The sequence below is a fragment of the Hylobates moloch genome, unplaced genomic scaffold (genome assembly GCF_009828535.3).
Source record: "Hylobates moloch isolate HMO894 unplaced genomic scaffold, HMol_V3 SCAFFOLD_8, whole genome shotgun sequence".
Taxonomy (NCBI): Eukaryota; Metazoa; Chordata; class Mammalia; order Primates; family Hylobatidae; genus Hylobates; species Hylobates moloch.
Genome location: NW_026652283.1, coordinates 62,075,827 through 62,089,990, shown reverse-complemented (window position 1 = coordinate 62,089,990; position 14,164 = coordinate 62,075,827). Strand labels below are relative to the sequence as shown.

Sequence of the window (14,164 nt, the reverse complement as noted above, 5' to 3'; positions counted from 1 at the left end):
AATCACTTGAACCTGGAGGCAGCGGTTGCAGTGAGCTGAGATCGCGCCACTGCACTCCAGCCTGGGCAACAAATGAGACTCCATCTCAAAAAAAAAAAAAAAAAAAAGAGAGAAAAGAAAGAAAGAAATGACAAATGAGGTGAAGGGTATGCTAATATCCTGATTTGATTTGTTGATTTTTACACAATGTATACATTTATAGAAACATCACACTGTGCCCCATAAATATGTAAAATTATTATGTGGCAATTAAAAACATTTCTAAATGTCTGCTGTTTATTTTTTAAATTCTATATAATACATACATGTATGTATATGTAATTCATATATATAAAACTATAACATATATATATTTCAATAGCTTTTGGGATACAAGTGGTTTTTTGTTATATGGATGAATTATATAGTGGTGAAATCTGAGATTTTAGTGCACCTGTCACCAGAGTAGTATACATTGTACTCAATATGTAGATTTTTTTATTCCTCACTCCCCTTCCACCCTCCCTGCTTCTGAGTCTCCAATGTCCATTATACCACTCTGTATGCCTTTGTGTACCCATAGCTTAGTTTCCACTTATAAGTGAGAATATACTGCCCTTTTCTTTACATGTACTTTCTTTGGAGAGATTGTTGGAATTCTCAGAGCAAGAGAATCCTCAGCTTCAGTTATCATCTCTATGAAGAGGAATCTAAGAAAGAGTATATGTAAGGAAAAAGGCAAAAACTAGAGGAATGTCTGTATTTAGCAGTGGGAAGATGAAGAGAAGTCAATGGGAAATGGTCAGAGTGGTAGAGAGAAAAACAATGAAGATAAGGCAGTATAAAAGAAGATGAAGAAAGAGTAGTCATTGCATCAAAAACTTCAGAGAAACTGGGAAGGGTGAGAACAAAGACTAGAAAAAGCCATTAGATTTATTGACTCACATGCTTTTATTTTTCTTCACGAAGTATTTCGGTAACATTATGGAAGCAAAAGCCATATTATAAAAGTTTATTTGTTAGTGAAATTACAGATTACAGATTCCTTTTTCAAGAAATTTAATTGTAAGGGAAAAGACACAGTACATTGCAGCTTGAAGTGGTACTGGGGGCAGGTACCATCAGAAATATATCAGAAATAACCAACTTATATTTACTAATGGAGAAGAAGAGGCCACTGGGAGAGTAGGATTGAAAACTTGCAAATTGAGGAAGAAATAATGGTGGGGTGATACCCCTGCAAATGTGGGACAATCAGTATTTGAGACTATAGGAGATGAGTTCTAGCAAGATGATTAGAGGATCCTTTCTTGGGGGAAAGAGGGAAGGAAGTAAAAGAGATTTTGAAAATAGAGAAGTTAAGAAAACTCCTAAGGTAGCTTCAAAATATTCAGTAAAAAAGGCAAGCAAGGCCGGGTGTGGTGGCTCACGCCTGTAATCCCAGCACTTTGGGAGGCCAAGGAGGGTGCATTACCTGAGGTCAAGAGTTCCAGGCCAGCCTGGCCAACATGACAAAACCCCATCTCTACTAAGAATATAAAATTAGCTGGGCGTGGTGGCAGGCACCTGTAATCCCAGCTACTCGGGAGGCTGAGGCAGGAGAATTGCTTGAACCCCAGAGGCGGAGGTTGCAGTGAGCCAAGATTGCACCATTGCACTCCAGCCTGGGAGACAGAGCAAGACTCCATCTAAAAGAAAAAAAAGGCAAGCAAGATCAAGAGACAAAGGAGCAGTGTTGAAGTTGGGAGCTCTAAGAAAAAGGAGTTTTGGAACAGTTATCTTAGCAGATAAATATGTGTGGTAAATGGTAAACAAATGAGCAGCTGAGCAGCTGTGAGGATCCAGACTAGAATAGTGATTTTTAACTACTTTAAATCAAGGACTGTCTTAGACTGTTTTTTGTCCTGCATGATACTTTGTATTGAACAAGCACACACTAAATATTGTTGAATTGATTCTAATTTTTTAAAGTTTGCTTTTGAATGAGAGGAAAAGACAAGAGAAAAAAATAAAACAAGGAAAGTGAAAGCAAGAGAGTGTTTCAGCTTTCCCAGGGGATGGGAATCTCAGAAGCACTTTGCTTGTTTAATGACCTTTACCAAGTCACCTTTTCAATATTGGCTTCATTTCCCAGGCAGCAAAACAGGGGAAATAATCTCTGCCTCCTTATTGTCTTCCAAGAGTATCATAAGCTCTTAGTAAAATAATATTTGCATACTCTTTTGGTTGCCTTATAGACAAGAAAATATTTAATTTCCTCACTTTTATAGATTTGCTTCTCTTCTCTGGGCTGTTTATTATTATAGATTGGTTAGCAATAGTTTGGCCTGTTGACATTGATTTCAAGACAATAGAAGGGGAAATAAGAATATGAGCAATGAAAATTTGTGACAAAAATAAAATGGAGAAATGAAATGAAAGGAGAGGATGTTTGTTACTTTCAACCTTACCAGTCAATATCATTGTCTTTAAATATCTCTTGGAATTTCATGCAAGTATTCTACCTCATCAGTACACTTGAAGTTGCATTTTAATTTCATGATCAATTTCCAGGAGACAGTTTCTCTTTGTATTTTACTCATAAAGTATAAATAAGAAAAATGATTCTTTTTAAAAGTTAACCAAACAACAGCTTTACAGCTTTCTAAATATCATCCATGGCTTGCCAAATCACCTATCCCAGTTTCCCTATGCTGAGGTAGATCACATATCTGTTTTTGATCATTAGTGATAAGCCACCCCTTTTCTCCTCAGCCAAGGCTGGAGGCCAAGATCAGCCTTCAAGGATCATCATCAGGACTGCCTTGAGCTGAGCTGCCTTGTTTTCCTGCCGCAAACATGTGAAAAGAAAGAAAAAAGAAATAATAATAATAATAATACTAAAGCAGTTTTCCTTCTGGCTCTGGGTTTGTTGTTATTTTGTGTAAGACCAATCCCTCCCTGCTTTTAAAGGGAATTATTTAACCAAAAAACTCCCTAGCATCTTTTCTGTGACTCTGAATTCATAATATTGGTTATAATGTATGCTTTAAGGTTAGGCAGGTCCAAGTCTGAAATATGGATTATAAAATTAACTGTAGGAAATCTGGCTGCAGCCCCAGTGATACTCACTATGTTAGTTTGTTCTCACATTGCTATAAGGAACTACCTGAGACTGGGTAATTTATAAAGAAAAGAGGTTTAATTGGCTCATGGTTCCACAGGCTGTACAGAAAGCATGGCTTGGAGGCCTCAGGAAACTTACAATCATGGCAGAAGGGCAAAGGGAAAGCAAACATGTCTTCAGGAGGAAAAGAGTGAAGTGGGGAGTGCCACACACTTTTAAACCATCGGATCCTGTGAGAACTCACTGCCATGAGAACAGCAAGAGGAAAATCTGCTCTCAAGATCCAGTCACCTCCCACCAGGTCCCTCCCCCAACACTGGGAATTACAATTCAATATGGGATTTGGAAGGGACACAGAGCCAAACCGTATCAGCCACCCTTATGCAATAATTTTAAAGAAAGCTTTTTGGCAATTGCTGTGCCATCATTTTTTCCCTAATCCTTTATAAATAGAGCAATAGCTAATTGTCCAAGTATTTTTTAAAATGTCATGATAGAAAATTTTAAAATGTACTTGGGTTTAGAATCATTTTGACATTTTTTGGGTGGGGGGGCAGGGAGACTGGATCTTACTCCATCACCCAGGTTGGATGCAGTGGCGTGATCATGGCTCACTGTAGCCTCGGACCCCTGGGCTCAAGGCATCCTCCCGTCTCAGCCTCCTGAGCAGCTGGGACCACAGGCATGTGCTTCTTGAAGAATTGCTCTTGACAGAGAACTTTATTTTGGCACCTATTAACTGCAATGCAGTACTAGGAGGATACTCTTGAATATAAACGTCAGAGTTTACATTTTTAAAGTTTTCTTTTTTAAAATGGGTGCACAAGTTTTTTGAGTCTGCATTAGATTTCAGGGTTCCAACCTGACACAGGGCTCCAGAGATGCAGCTGAAGCATGTGCTGAGTCAGCGTCAGCATCCATGTGCATAATGATATTTCCCCATCTGCTCTGTGGTTGCTGTTGCCATATGCCCTTGATTTTCCTGGCTCCTCTTAATTTCAGTTATTGTAAATTTTTTTGGTTCCATAATTTACGTTAAAAATAGATTCTAATTCTCTGGTGAATTTTTATATCTTTTTGTCTATTTTCTTGAACATTTTAGTCAGTCCTTGTTTGCTAATCTAATACACGGATTACCTGTGGGTTACTTTCTATTGTCTATTTTTTCTTGGCTTTTGATCATACGACTCTGTCTTTTAGCCTAATAAGTTTGGATATTTCTTCAGTATTAAATACTGAATATAAAATATTGGGTATAAAATAATTCAGCATTAGTTTGAGTATTCAGCATTGCAGTTTCCCTTTATTAGAGTTGAGAATGTTTTTATGTTTTCAATTTTTACTCTTTTATAAGCAGAGGAGATTCTACATCCTCTGCTGACATTCATGTGAAACATTAAAACAAAATCCATGAAAAGTTGGTCTCAGAGTCATAGTTTTGCTTCACTGAGTTAAAATGACATCACAAATCACAAAGGCTCCATTATATTTCCTTGCCTTAGGTGCTATAGTCACCAGTGGTATATGAGCAGTTATTTAGAAGGAATGGAATGATGTCAGCAAAATACCTTAAACAGATACATTTCAGACTTTCTTCACACGATGAAAAATTGAAGAGAAACAACAAGTCTTTTGCTAACAAGATTTAAAAAAAAAAATAGTTTCCCTAAGAACCAAACTGGCCTTTCTAATTTATTCTTTACATGATTACAGAGTCAAGGTAGAACACAAAGTATGAGAATATAAATTCTTATGATCATGAAGAATCATTCATGGATCTTCTATTGTGTGACAAGAATTGTGTAATGTGATGGGTCCTCAGATATCTTGTTGTTGTTGTTGTTTTGAAATGGAGTCTTGTTCTGTCGCCCAGGCTGGAGTGCAGTGGCGTGACCTTGGCTCACTGCAACCTCTGCCTCCCAGGTTCAGGCGATTCTATTGTCTCAGTCTCTCAAGTACCTGGGACTACAGGCATGAACTATCACACTTGGCTAATTTTTATATTTTAAGTAGAGATGGGGTTTCACTATGTTGGCTTGGCTGGTTTCAGACTCCTGATCTCAAGTGATCTGCCTGCCTCAGCCTCCCAAAGTGTTGGGATTACAGGCGTGAGCCACCATGACCAGCCAGGTCCTCAGGTTATTTAAGGGTATATGTCTACTGTCTGGACCCTGAAGCCTGGGTGGTGAGCCACGGCTATGGTGCCCAGCCAAGAAGCAGGTATTCCTGAGAACCTACCAAGAAAAAGTCTCATTGCTCAAATGCAGTAGGCAAAGAGCCAGAAAATTAGCTTAGAAGGAGCTTAAAGACAGGTGGTAGTTGTGAATCTCTAGAGTTCTTCTGTGACCATCCAGGAGTGCCCTGCATGTAAGTCCTAATAAACTCATCTACTTGTCGAGCTGGACGTCTGAGTCATTCTTTGTTCTCTCGGCACCTTCCTAATTTGAATGGGGAGCGGGGTGGCAGGGCTTATAGTCCCAAGTTTTTCTCATAACAGGCTCTGTGCATAATTAACATATAAATGTACCAAGAACCCTTTTGGCAATCTGGTGAAATTAATGGACCACTTAGAATGTTTCCAGATATATCAAAATAAAATACACAGAATTACAGAGTAATCCCATGATATTGAAATAATGTTATCACACATTTTAAAGGTAAATTGTGAAATATTAATATCTATGCTTTTTAACTTATTAAATAACAAAATCTAACGGCAGGCCTAATGTTTGTCATAATTTTGAATTAGTAATGAGCATAAACTATTTCAAGACAGTTACGATTGTAAGGTAGGACAATCTTAGTGATTTGTATTGGTAACAAAATCGCAGGTACAGCTAGTACTACTGAGGATTTTGATTTTTTGAGGAGGGCAACATTTATAATAAAAGAAATACTGACTTTCTGTTAGAGGTCAATGGAAATAAAGATGTCATTTGTTCCCCATCCAAGTTCACAGACCTTCTGAATTCTCTCCATGATTCCTCAAGGCTCCCTAGGTTTGGAACTCCTACTTTAAGTATTTCATCCTTTTCCACAAGGTGTGGACAACTTTGAGAATACTGGGAAGTTCTGAGCAAAGAACAATGACTTCTGCACTTGCAGGGCCCAGGCATGAAAGATCTTACTTGTTGGCAGGGTTGCACTTCCTGACTAGAATGCAGGTGTTCTGCTTGCTAGTCTGCGTATAGCCCTGCCTTGCCCAGTACCCTTGCACCATTCCTGAGAACGTTGGGGTTGGATTGACATTTAAAAATCAGCTGGTACAATCAACATATCCTTCCCCGAAAAAAATGGTTGAGTTTTTACCATGAGGCAGGCCCTGAGCTATACATGTTACTGCACCTGACTGTCACAGCAACTCCATGAGGTAGATGTTATTCTTCCCAGTTTACATAAACTTATTTGTTCATTCGGAAAGAAAAATATATTAGTCATCTATTGTGTATCCATTACTAAGGTAGATGTGTGGTTTAAAATTCAGACATAGGCCAGTCACGATGGCTCACGTCTGTAATCTTAGTGCTTTGAGAGGCTGAGGTGGGCAGATTGCTTGAGCCCAAGAGTTCGACACCAGTGTGGACAACATGGTGAAACTCCATCTTTCCAAAAAAAACCCCTAAAAACACAAAAATTAGCCAGGCATGGTGGCATGTGTCTGTAGTCCTGGCTACTCAGGAGGCTGCGGCAGAAGGATCACTGGAGCCTGGGAGGTCAAGGCTACAAGTAAGCTGAGACCACGCCACTGCACTCCAGCCTAGCTGATAGAGTGAGAGCATATTTCAATAATAATAATAATAATAATAACAATAATAAAGAATAAAATACAGACATAGTTGCTGTCCTAATAGACTTTATATTCTAGTAGGACAGACAAAAATATATAAATTATATAATTACAAATTGTGATAAGTCTTTTAAAAAGAACAAACAAGCTGTTGAGACTGAGACTCATTGGGGACCTATTTAACAGAATAGGATTGTCAAGGGAGATATCTCTGAGGAAGTAACATTTACGCTGAAACTAGAAGTATGAAAAGAAACCAATCATGCAAAACGCAAGTGTCCCAGGCAGAAAGGACAGCAAGAGCAAAGGCTGTTAGGCAGGAAAGAGTTTGGCATTTAAAAAAAATGTATTATTTTAAGAAGTGTGGTAAAAAACATCACAAACAATTTACCATCTTAAGCCGGGCTCAGTGGTACACACCTGTAATCCCAGCACTTTGGGAGGCTGAGGAGAGATGATAGCTTGAGGCCAGGAGTTGAAGACCAACCTGGCCAACATGGTGAAACCCCGTCTCTACCAAAACAATACAAAAAATTAGCTGGGCGTGGTGGCACACCCCTGTAATCCCAGCTACTTGGGAGGCTGAAGCACGAGAATTGCTTGAACCCAGGAGGTGGAGGTTTCAGTGAGCCAAGATTGCACCACTGCACTCCAGCCTGGGCGACAGAGTGAGACTCCAGCTCAAACAAAACAAAATAAAAAAACCAATTTACCATCTTAACCATTTCTAAGTGTACAGTTCAGTGGTGTTAACTACATTCACATTGTTGTGCAATAGATGTCTAGAACTTCCTTGTCTTACAATTCTGAAATCTATACCTATTGAAAAACAATTCCTCATTCCTGGCCCCCAAGCCCTTGGCAACTACAATTCTACTTTCTGCTTCTATCATTTGACTACTTTAGATACCTCAAGTAAGTGGAGTCATTCAGTATTTATCTTTTCTGTGACTGGCTTATGTCACCTAGCATAATGTCCTCAAGGTTTACCCATATTGTATCATGTGACTGGATTTCTCTCTTTTTTAAGCAGAATAATATTCCACTGCATGTATATACCACATTGTTTATCTGTTCATCCATCAATGGACATTTGGGTTGCTTCTAGCTCTTGGCTATTGTGAATAATGCTGCAATGAACATGGGTATGTGAATATCTTTTCAAGAGTCTGCTTTAAATTATTTTGAATATATACCCAGTGGTGGGTTTGCCAGATCATGTGGTAATTCTCTTTTTAAATTTTGAGGAACTTCCATACTGTTTTCCACAGCGACTGCATTATTTTATATTCCTACCAATAGTTCACAGGGTTCCAGTTTCTCCACATCGTGGAGATACTGGATACAGTATCTTTTGCATACAGATATCCAGTTTTCCCAACACCAAGGGAATTGGCATTTTTGAGAAGGAAGGGGCAGGTTAGTATGTCTGGAGCTTGGTAAACAAGGAGAATGATAGAAGATAAAGTTGGATCATGAAAGGGTATGCTAAGATTCTAGATTTATTTCTCAATGCATTGGGAAGCCACCGGAGAGTGACATGGACAGATTTATACTTTTAAATGATCATTGTGTTCCTCAAAAAGTTAAACATAAAATTACTATGTGATCCAGCAGTTCTACTCCTATATATTCTAAATAACTAAAAACACATTTTTCACACAAATTCTTATACATTAATGTTCATAGCAAGATTATTCATAATAGCCAAATAGTAGAAACAACCCAAACTCCCTCTATGGATAAATAGATATACCATATTTATCTACACAATGGAATATTATCAGTCATAAAATGGAATATATATATATACTGTTATATGCTATGACAAAGATGAACCTTGAAAACATTATACTAAGTGGAAGAAGTCAGACACAAAAGACTACATAATATATAATTCTATTTATGTGAAACATCCAGAATAGGCACATCTATTAAAGACAGAAAATAGGTAAGTGGTTTTGAGAGGAAGGAGGGGAAAATAGGACTAATTGCTAAGAGGTAGGGATGATGGAAATATTCTGGAATTAGACAGTGGTAATGATTGCACAGCATTGTGAATGTACTAAAAAACACGAAAGTGTATACTTTTTTATGTTTTATGTTTTGAGACAGGGTCTCACTCTGTCACCCAGGCTGGTGTGTAGCGATACAATCACAGCTCACTGCAGTTTTGACCCACTCCCACCCCCAACCCCGCCAGCCCCAGGCTCTGGTGATTCTCCCACCTCAACCTCCCAAGTAGCTGGGATCATATGCATACACCATCATGCCCTGCTAATTTTTAAATTGTTTTGTAGAGACAGGGTCTCCCTATGTTGCCCAGGCTGGTTTTGAACTCCTGGCTTCAAGTAATCCTCCTGCTTCAGCCTCCCAAAGTTCTGGGATTACAGGTGTGAGCCACCATGCCTGCCCAGTGTACACTTTTAAATGGTGAATTTTATGTGAAGCATATCTCAGTTCAAAAAATCCTATTAAAAAAAAATCAGCCTAGCATGGTGGCTCACGTCTAGATCATTCTGATTCCAAATCCCAACCTTAACTTCTGCGCTGTATAGTTTCTAGCTAAGGGTTCCCTCTTCTGTCAGCTGTCTTCAGAAATATACCATATTCTCTGGGGACATTTCTCTTTTGAGTCTTCAAACACCAGAGCTTACATGATGAACTGTTTAAATTTTTTTTTGTAAATTAACAAATGAAAAACATCAGAACTGCTGCTTGGATGAAATTTTGACATATGTGGAAATTTTTTTTTCTACTGTATGTCAGCAGTGAGGATGAAGATATATTATTCAAAGATGAGATGAATTAAGAACAGTAAAATGTTTTGGCACTATAATTTGTTATTCTTCTCAGGAAAAGGTCATTCTTACAGCCCCATGGCAAGAAAACAGTTTTAGTTTTAGGGAAGTATTACATACTATAACTTTTTTGTTGGACTAAAGGGAATTTTGTTCTTCTGGTTTCTTTGAGGACTCTGAATCTGAACGTTAAAAAATCCTCTGGGTGGAGTACTCAAGTGAATGTTATTTATTAAATGCTGCTTTAAAATCTATTCCCTTAGTGGTAGAAAAATATTGTTATGGGCTGAGGAGAGAAATCATCTATAAAAATGGGATACATGAGATGGTCATGGGTTAGAGTGCTAGAGTGTAGGAGAAAAACAAAATGTTTTTCAAGTTTTTCTTTTCCTGCAAAGAAACTGAAGTTTGGAATAAAATTATGAAGAAAACAGTCTAATAGCTTACCCTTGTGGTTTTTCCCAGTATCCAGGCTGTAGAAAACAAAGACAGTCAAAAGGATGCTTTGTGAGCCCCCTCATATAGGGGTCAAATGTATTCATACACAGCCTGTTAACCTTGGCATCATTCCTTCATCTCCCCAGTCTTCCAGCTTTCAAAATGTTATTGCCTACTGGCCCCAAAGGCAAACAACTTGCAATGTATAATATGCCCTATATTAATGCCTTGCAGTCCATGCATATGAGGAAACCAATCCATCAACAGACATCCTTAGGGACAGAGTAGGAAACTACTGTATAAAGAAAATCCTGGGAATCAAATACAATACCCAGATGCAGTCATGGCTGAATTCGCTCAGTCATATATAACTTTTTTTTCACTTATTTTTAATCAGTTGGAATTTTGCCTTAATTATATATGTATAGGTATATATACACATATATGTTTAAGAAAGCAGTGTGTAATCATCTATGTTGAAACTAATTTGTTAATCTTGTACAAGGCTGGCACATTCTCCCAAAGGGATTCTCTGCCAATGTGAAATTTAACTCTGTAGCTCTGAACCTCCTTCCCATGGATTCAATGTACGAGAAAAATTCTTGGCCAATCACAAATGCTATACAAACTAAAAAATACTATTGTGCACTGGGCATGGTGGCTTACACCTGTAATCCTACCACTTTGAGAGACTGAGGTGGGAGGATCCCTTGAAGCCGGCAGTTTGAGACCAGCCTGGGCAACATAGGGAGACCCTGTCTCTACAAAAATATATATATTTTTAAATTAGCCAGGCATGGAGGCTCGTACCTGTAGTCCCAGCTACTTGGGAGACTGAGATGGAAGGATCACTTGAACCCAGGAAGTCGAGGCTGCAGTAAGCTGTGATTGCACCACTGCACTCCAGCCTGGGTGACAGAGTGACACCCTGTCTTAAATAAATAAATAAATAAGTAGCTATTATCATCAACCCAATCTTAGGAATCCAATATCAGCTTGATAGTCACTTTTCAGGTCAACAATATTGTCAAGAAAAGTGTTGATGCTCAGCTAATAAAATGGCAGAATGTTACCCTAGGATGTTATTGTGTCTGCCTTCTATTATCCCAAGACACAGGAGAACATTCATTTTTAAACTTCTCAAATGTGGAAAACAAACCCATTTGCTAAGATGATTTACAATTTGAAATAGTTTCCAGCATTATATGAGCCACTCCCTGTACACCAAAGAGACATTCCCTTTACTCAGTTTTATATACCATTCATGAAACATTTTCATGTCTTGGACCTACCAACTCCAACTGGATACCACTGACAGGAAGTGAGAAGGGTATGAGCCCTGGGGTAGGCATGCAGGGTGGGGAGACTGGCTTTTAGCTCTGGCTCTGGTTTTTACTGGAGTGATAACCTCTAAATTCTTTTCAAGTAACAGTTCTACAAATAATACCCCTTTCTCCTTCCCCGTTTCTTTCTACAGACTATTTCTTCAGTCATCCAGAGGCCAATGTAGGAGTCATTTATGAGTCCCTCAGTCTTTTATTCCCCCTATTCAATCAGTCTTCAAGCGCCTCAGTCTTTCCTGAGAACATCTCTCAGATCAAGTCTTTCTGTCATGACCCTGGTTCTCTGTTGACTTCCTGTGGCCCGACAGGCTGAAGCTAAATATGTGGAATACAAGACTCCTCAAAACCTGCCCTTTACCTCAGCCTCTAGTTGTATCTTCTGCTGCTTTCTCCCCACTGTGACCTTCTGCCCCAACCACACATACTCTCTCTCTTTCTCTCCTCTGTTTATGTTCTGTATTAGTTTCCTATCACTACTGTAACAAATTACCAAAAACTAGTACCATATGCAATACAAATTTATTATCTTACAGCAGATCAGTCAGAAGTCTGACAAGTCTCAATAAATTAAAATCAAGGTGTCAGCAGGGCCGTATTTCTTCTGGAGGCTCTACAGGAGAATCCATTTCTTTTCCTTTTCCAGGTTCTAGAGGTCACCACCTTTCCTTGGTTCATGGCTGCTTTCCTTCATCTTCAAAGCCAGAAACATCGGGCCAAGCCCTTCTGTCTCTCCCTCTTCCACTTTAAAGGAGCCTTGTGGCCCAGCCTGGCCAACATGGTGAGACTACTAAAAAAAAAATTAGCTGGGTGTGTGCACTCCTGTAATCCCCAGCTACTCAAGAGGCTGAGGCAGGAGAATTGCTTGAACCTGGGAGGCGGAGGTTGCAGTGAGCCAAGATCATGCCACTGCACTCCAGACTGGGCAACAGAGTAAGACTCCGTCTCAAAAAAAAAAAAAAAAAAACAAACAGAAAATGAAAAAGGACCCTTGTGATTACATTGAGCTCAGTTAGATAATCTTGCTACGTCAGCTGATTAGCGTCCTTAATTGCATCTACAACCTTAATTCTTCTTTGCCTTGTAATCTGTTACCTTCACAGTTTCAGTTCAGGGGATTAGGAGGTAGACATCTTTGGGGGAGCATTATTTTGCCTCTCTCATCCTCTGCCTACCAAATTGTCAGAGATGCTTTTTATTTCCTCTTTCTTATTTTACAATTAATCGTAGTAACAATCAATTGAATATTATTACCACAATTATGAGTATGTTTCAATTAAGTAAGTTTGACTGTAAATTATATATCCAGAGGTCTGGATTTATATTTTTAGGAAAAAACTCCACAATTCTGAATGGCTTTATCTAAATTTAGCTTGCATTTTAAATCATATTTTTAACCACTCTGGGGATCCTAATAAAACACAAAGCATTTTAGCATCTTATTGGCTTAAATTAACTAAGTATACTAATGATAACACATACCTATCAAATATATTTCATAGTTAAATCTTGAGAGAAATAAGCTTCAAATAAGTATTTTGAAATGTTAACCTAGGGTCTAATGTTACAATGTATCTAAAATATTTCTGTGTTAATCTTACAATTTTAGAAAATCTCTAGTATGTTTTAGCTTAAAATGTTCTGGTTGTTATCACTTTTTTAGGCTCACAGAAGGGAGGCAGGCACAGATGGAAAAAGGTAAGTTACTTACCTTCTTGGTCTGAAAAACACTGCAAACTGTAATCATACTTTTAGAGCATCAAATACCGGGCTGGAGCTTGGGCTGTGATAGAAATAACTTCCTCTTTTCTAATAACGTGACCTTAACAGAACAGACAATGGAGACAGAGGGAAAAGCAGCAGCCAAAAGTTGTTGTAAAGGTTCCAGAGGGTGAACCATGCTTTTTGGTTTTTCACCTATGTCATGCTGATATTAAGCAGTCAGATTATATAGCATTTTTGTCCCTTCCTCAGGGAAGCCTTCTCTGGTCACCCCCTAGATCAGTAGAGGTCACAAAGATATACTATCATGGAATGGTATGGTTCTCCTTCACAGCACTTATAACCCCCATTACAGACTATTTTTGTAATTGTTTAATGTGCCCTCCACGTGATTACCATGCTTACCACTGCATCCTTAGCTTCTACCACAGTGATTGGCCCCTATTAGACAATTAAAATATTTGTTGAATTGAATTGAATAAAGCTTTGGGGGGCACAGAGCAGCTGCTATGGTTTTTGTTTGTTTTTGTTGTTGTAGTTTTTGAGAGGGAGTCTCCCTCTGTTGGCCAGGATGGAGTGCGGTGGCGCAATCTCTTGGCTCACTGCAACCTCCGCCTCCGGGGTTCAAGTGATTCTCCTGTCTCAGCCTCCTGAGTAGCTGGGACTACAGGCACACACAACCACGCCCGGCTAATTTTTGTATTTGTATTAGAGACATGGTTTCACCATGTTGGCCAGGCTGATCTCAAACTCCTGATCTCAAGTGATCCGCCCGCCTCGGCCTACCAAAGTGGTAGGATTACAGGCGGAGCCACCGCGCGTGGCTGCTATGGTGTTTTGCTTCTTTGGTATCGTGTAGCACATTCAGTACAAGTGAATGTCCTCCACTCTCAATAAGTGCTTCCTAAAGAACCCACATTTCACCCACTCAGAACCTTGCATGGTGTAGTAGCTGAAGCTACTACTTCAAGGACTCCTTCTCTTTATCTTG

The 14,164-nt window shown here is 38.9% G+C and overlaps 1 non-coding gene across 1 annotated transcript; it reads left to right on the top strand.

Annotated features, from left to right (window-relative positions):
• Nucleotides 1-2,691: 2,691 nt before the first annotated feature.
• LOC116474029 (small Cajal body-specific RNA 20) lies at nucleotides 2,692-2,821 on the top strand. Its single transcript, XR_004249570.1, has one exon. It is a non-coding gene; the product is annotated as a small Cajal body-specific RNA 20 (non-coding RNA).
• Nucleotides 2,822-14,164: the final 11,343 nt, after the last annotated feature.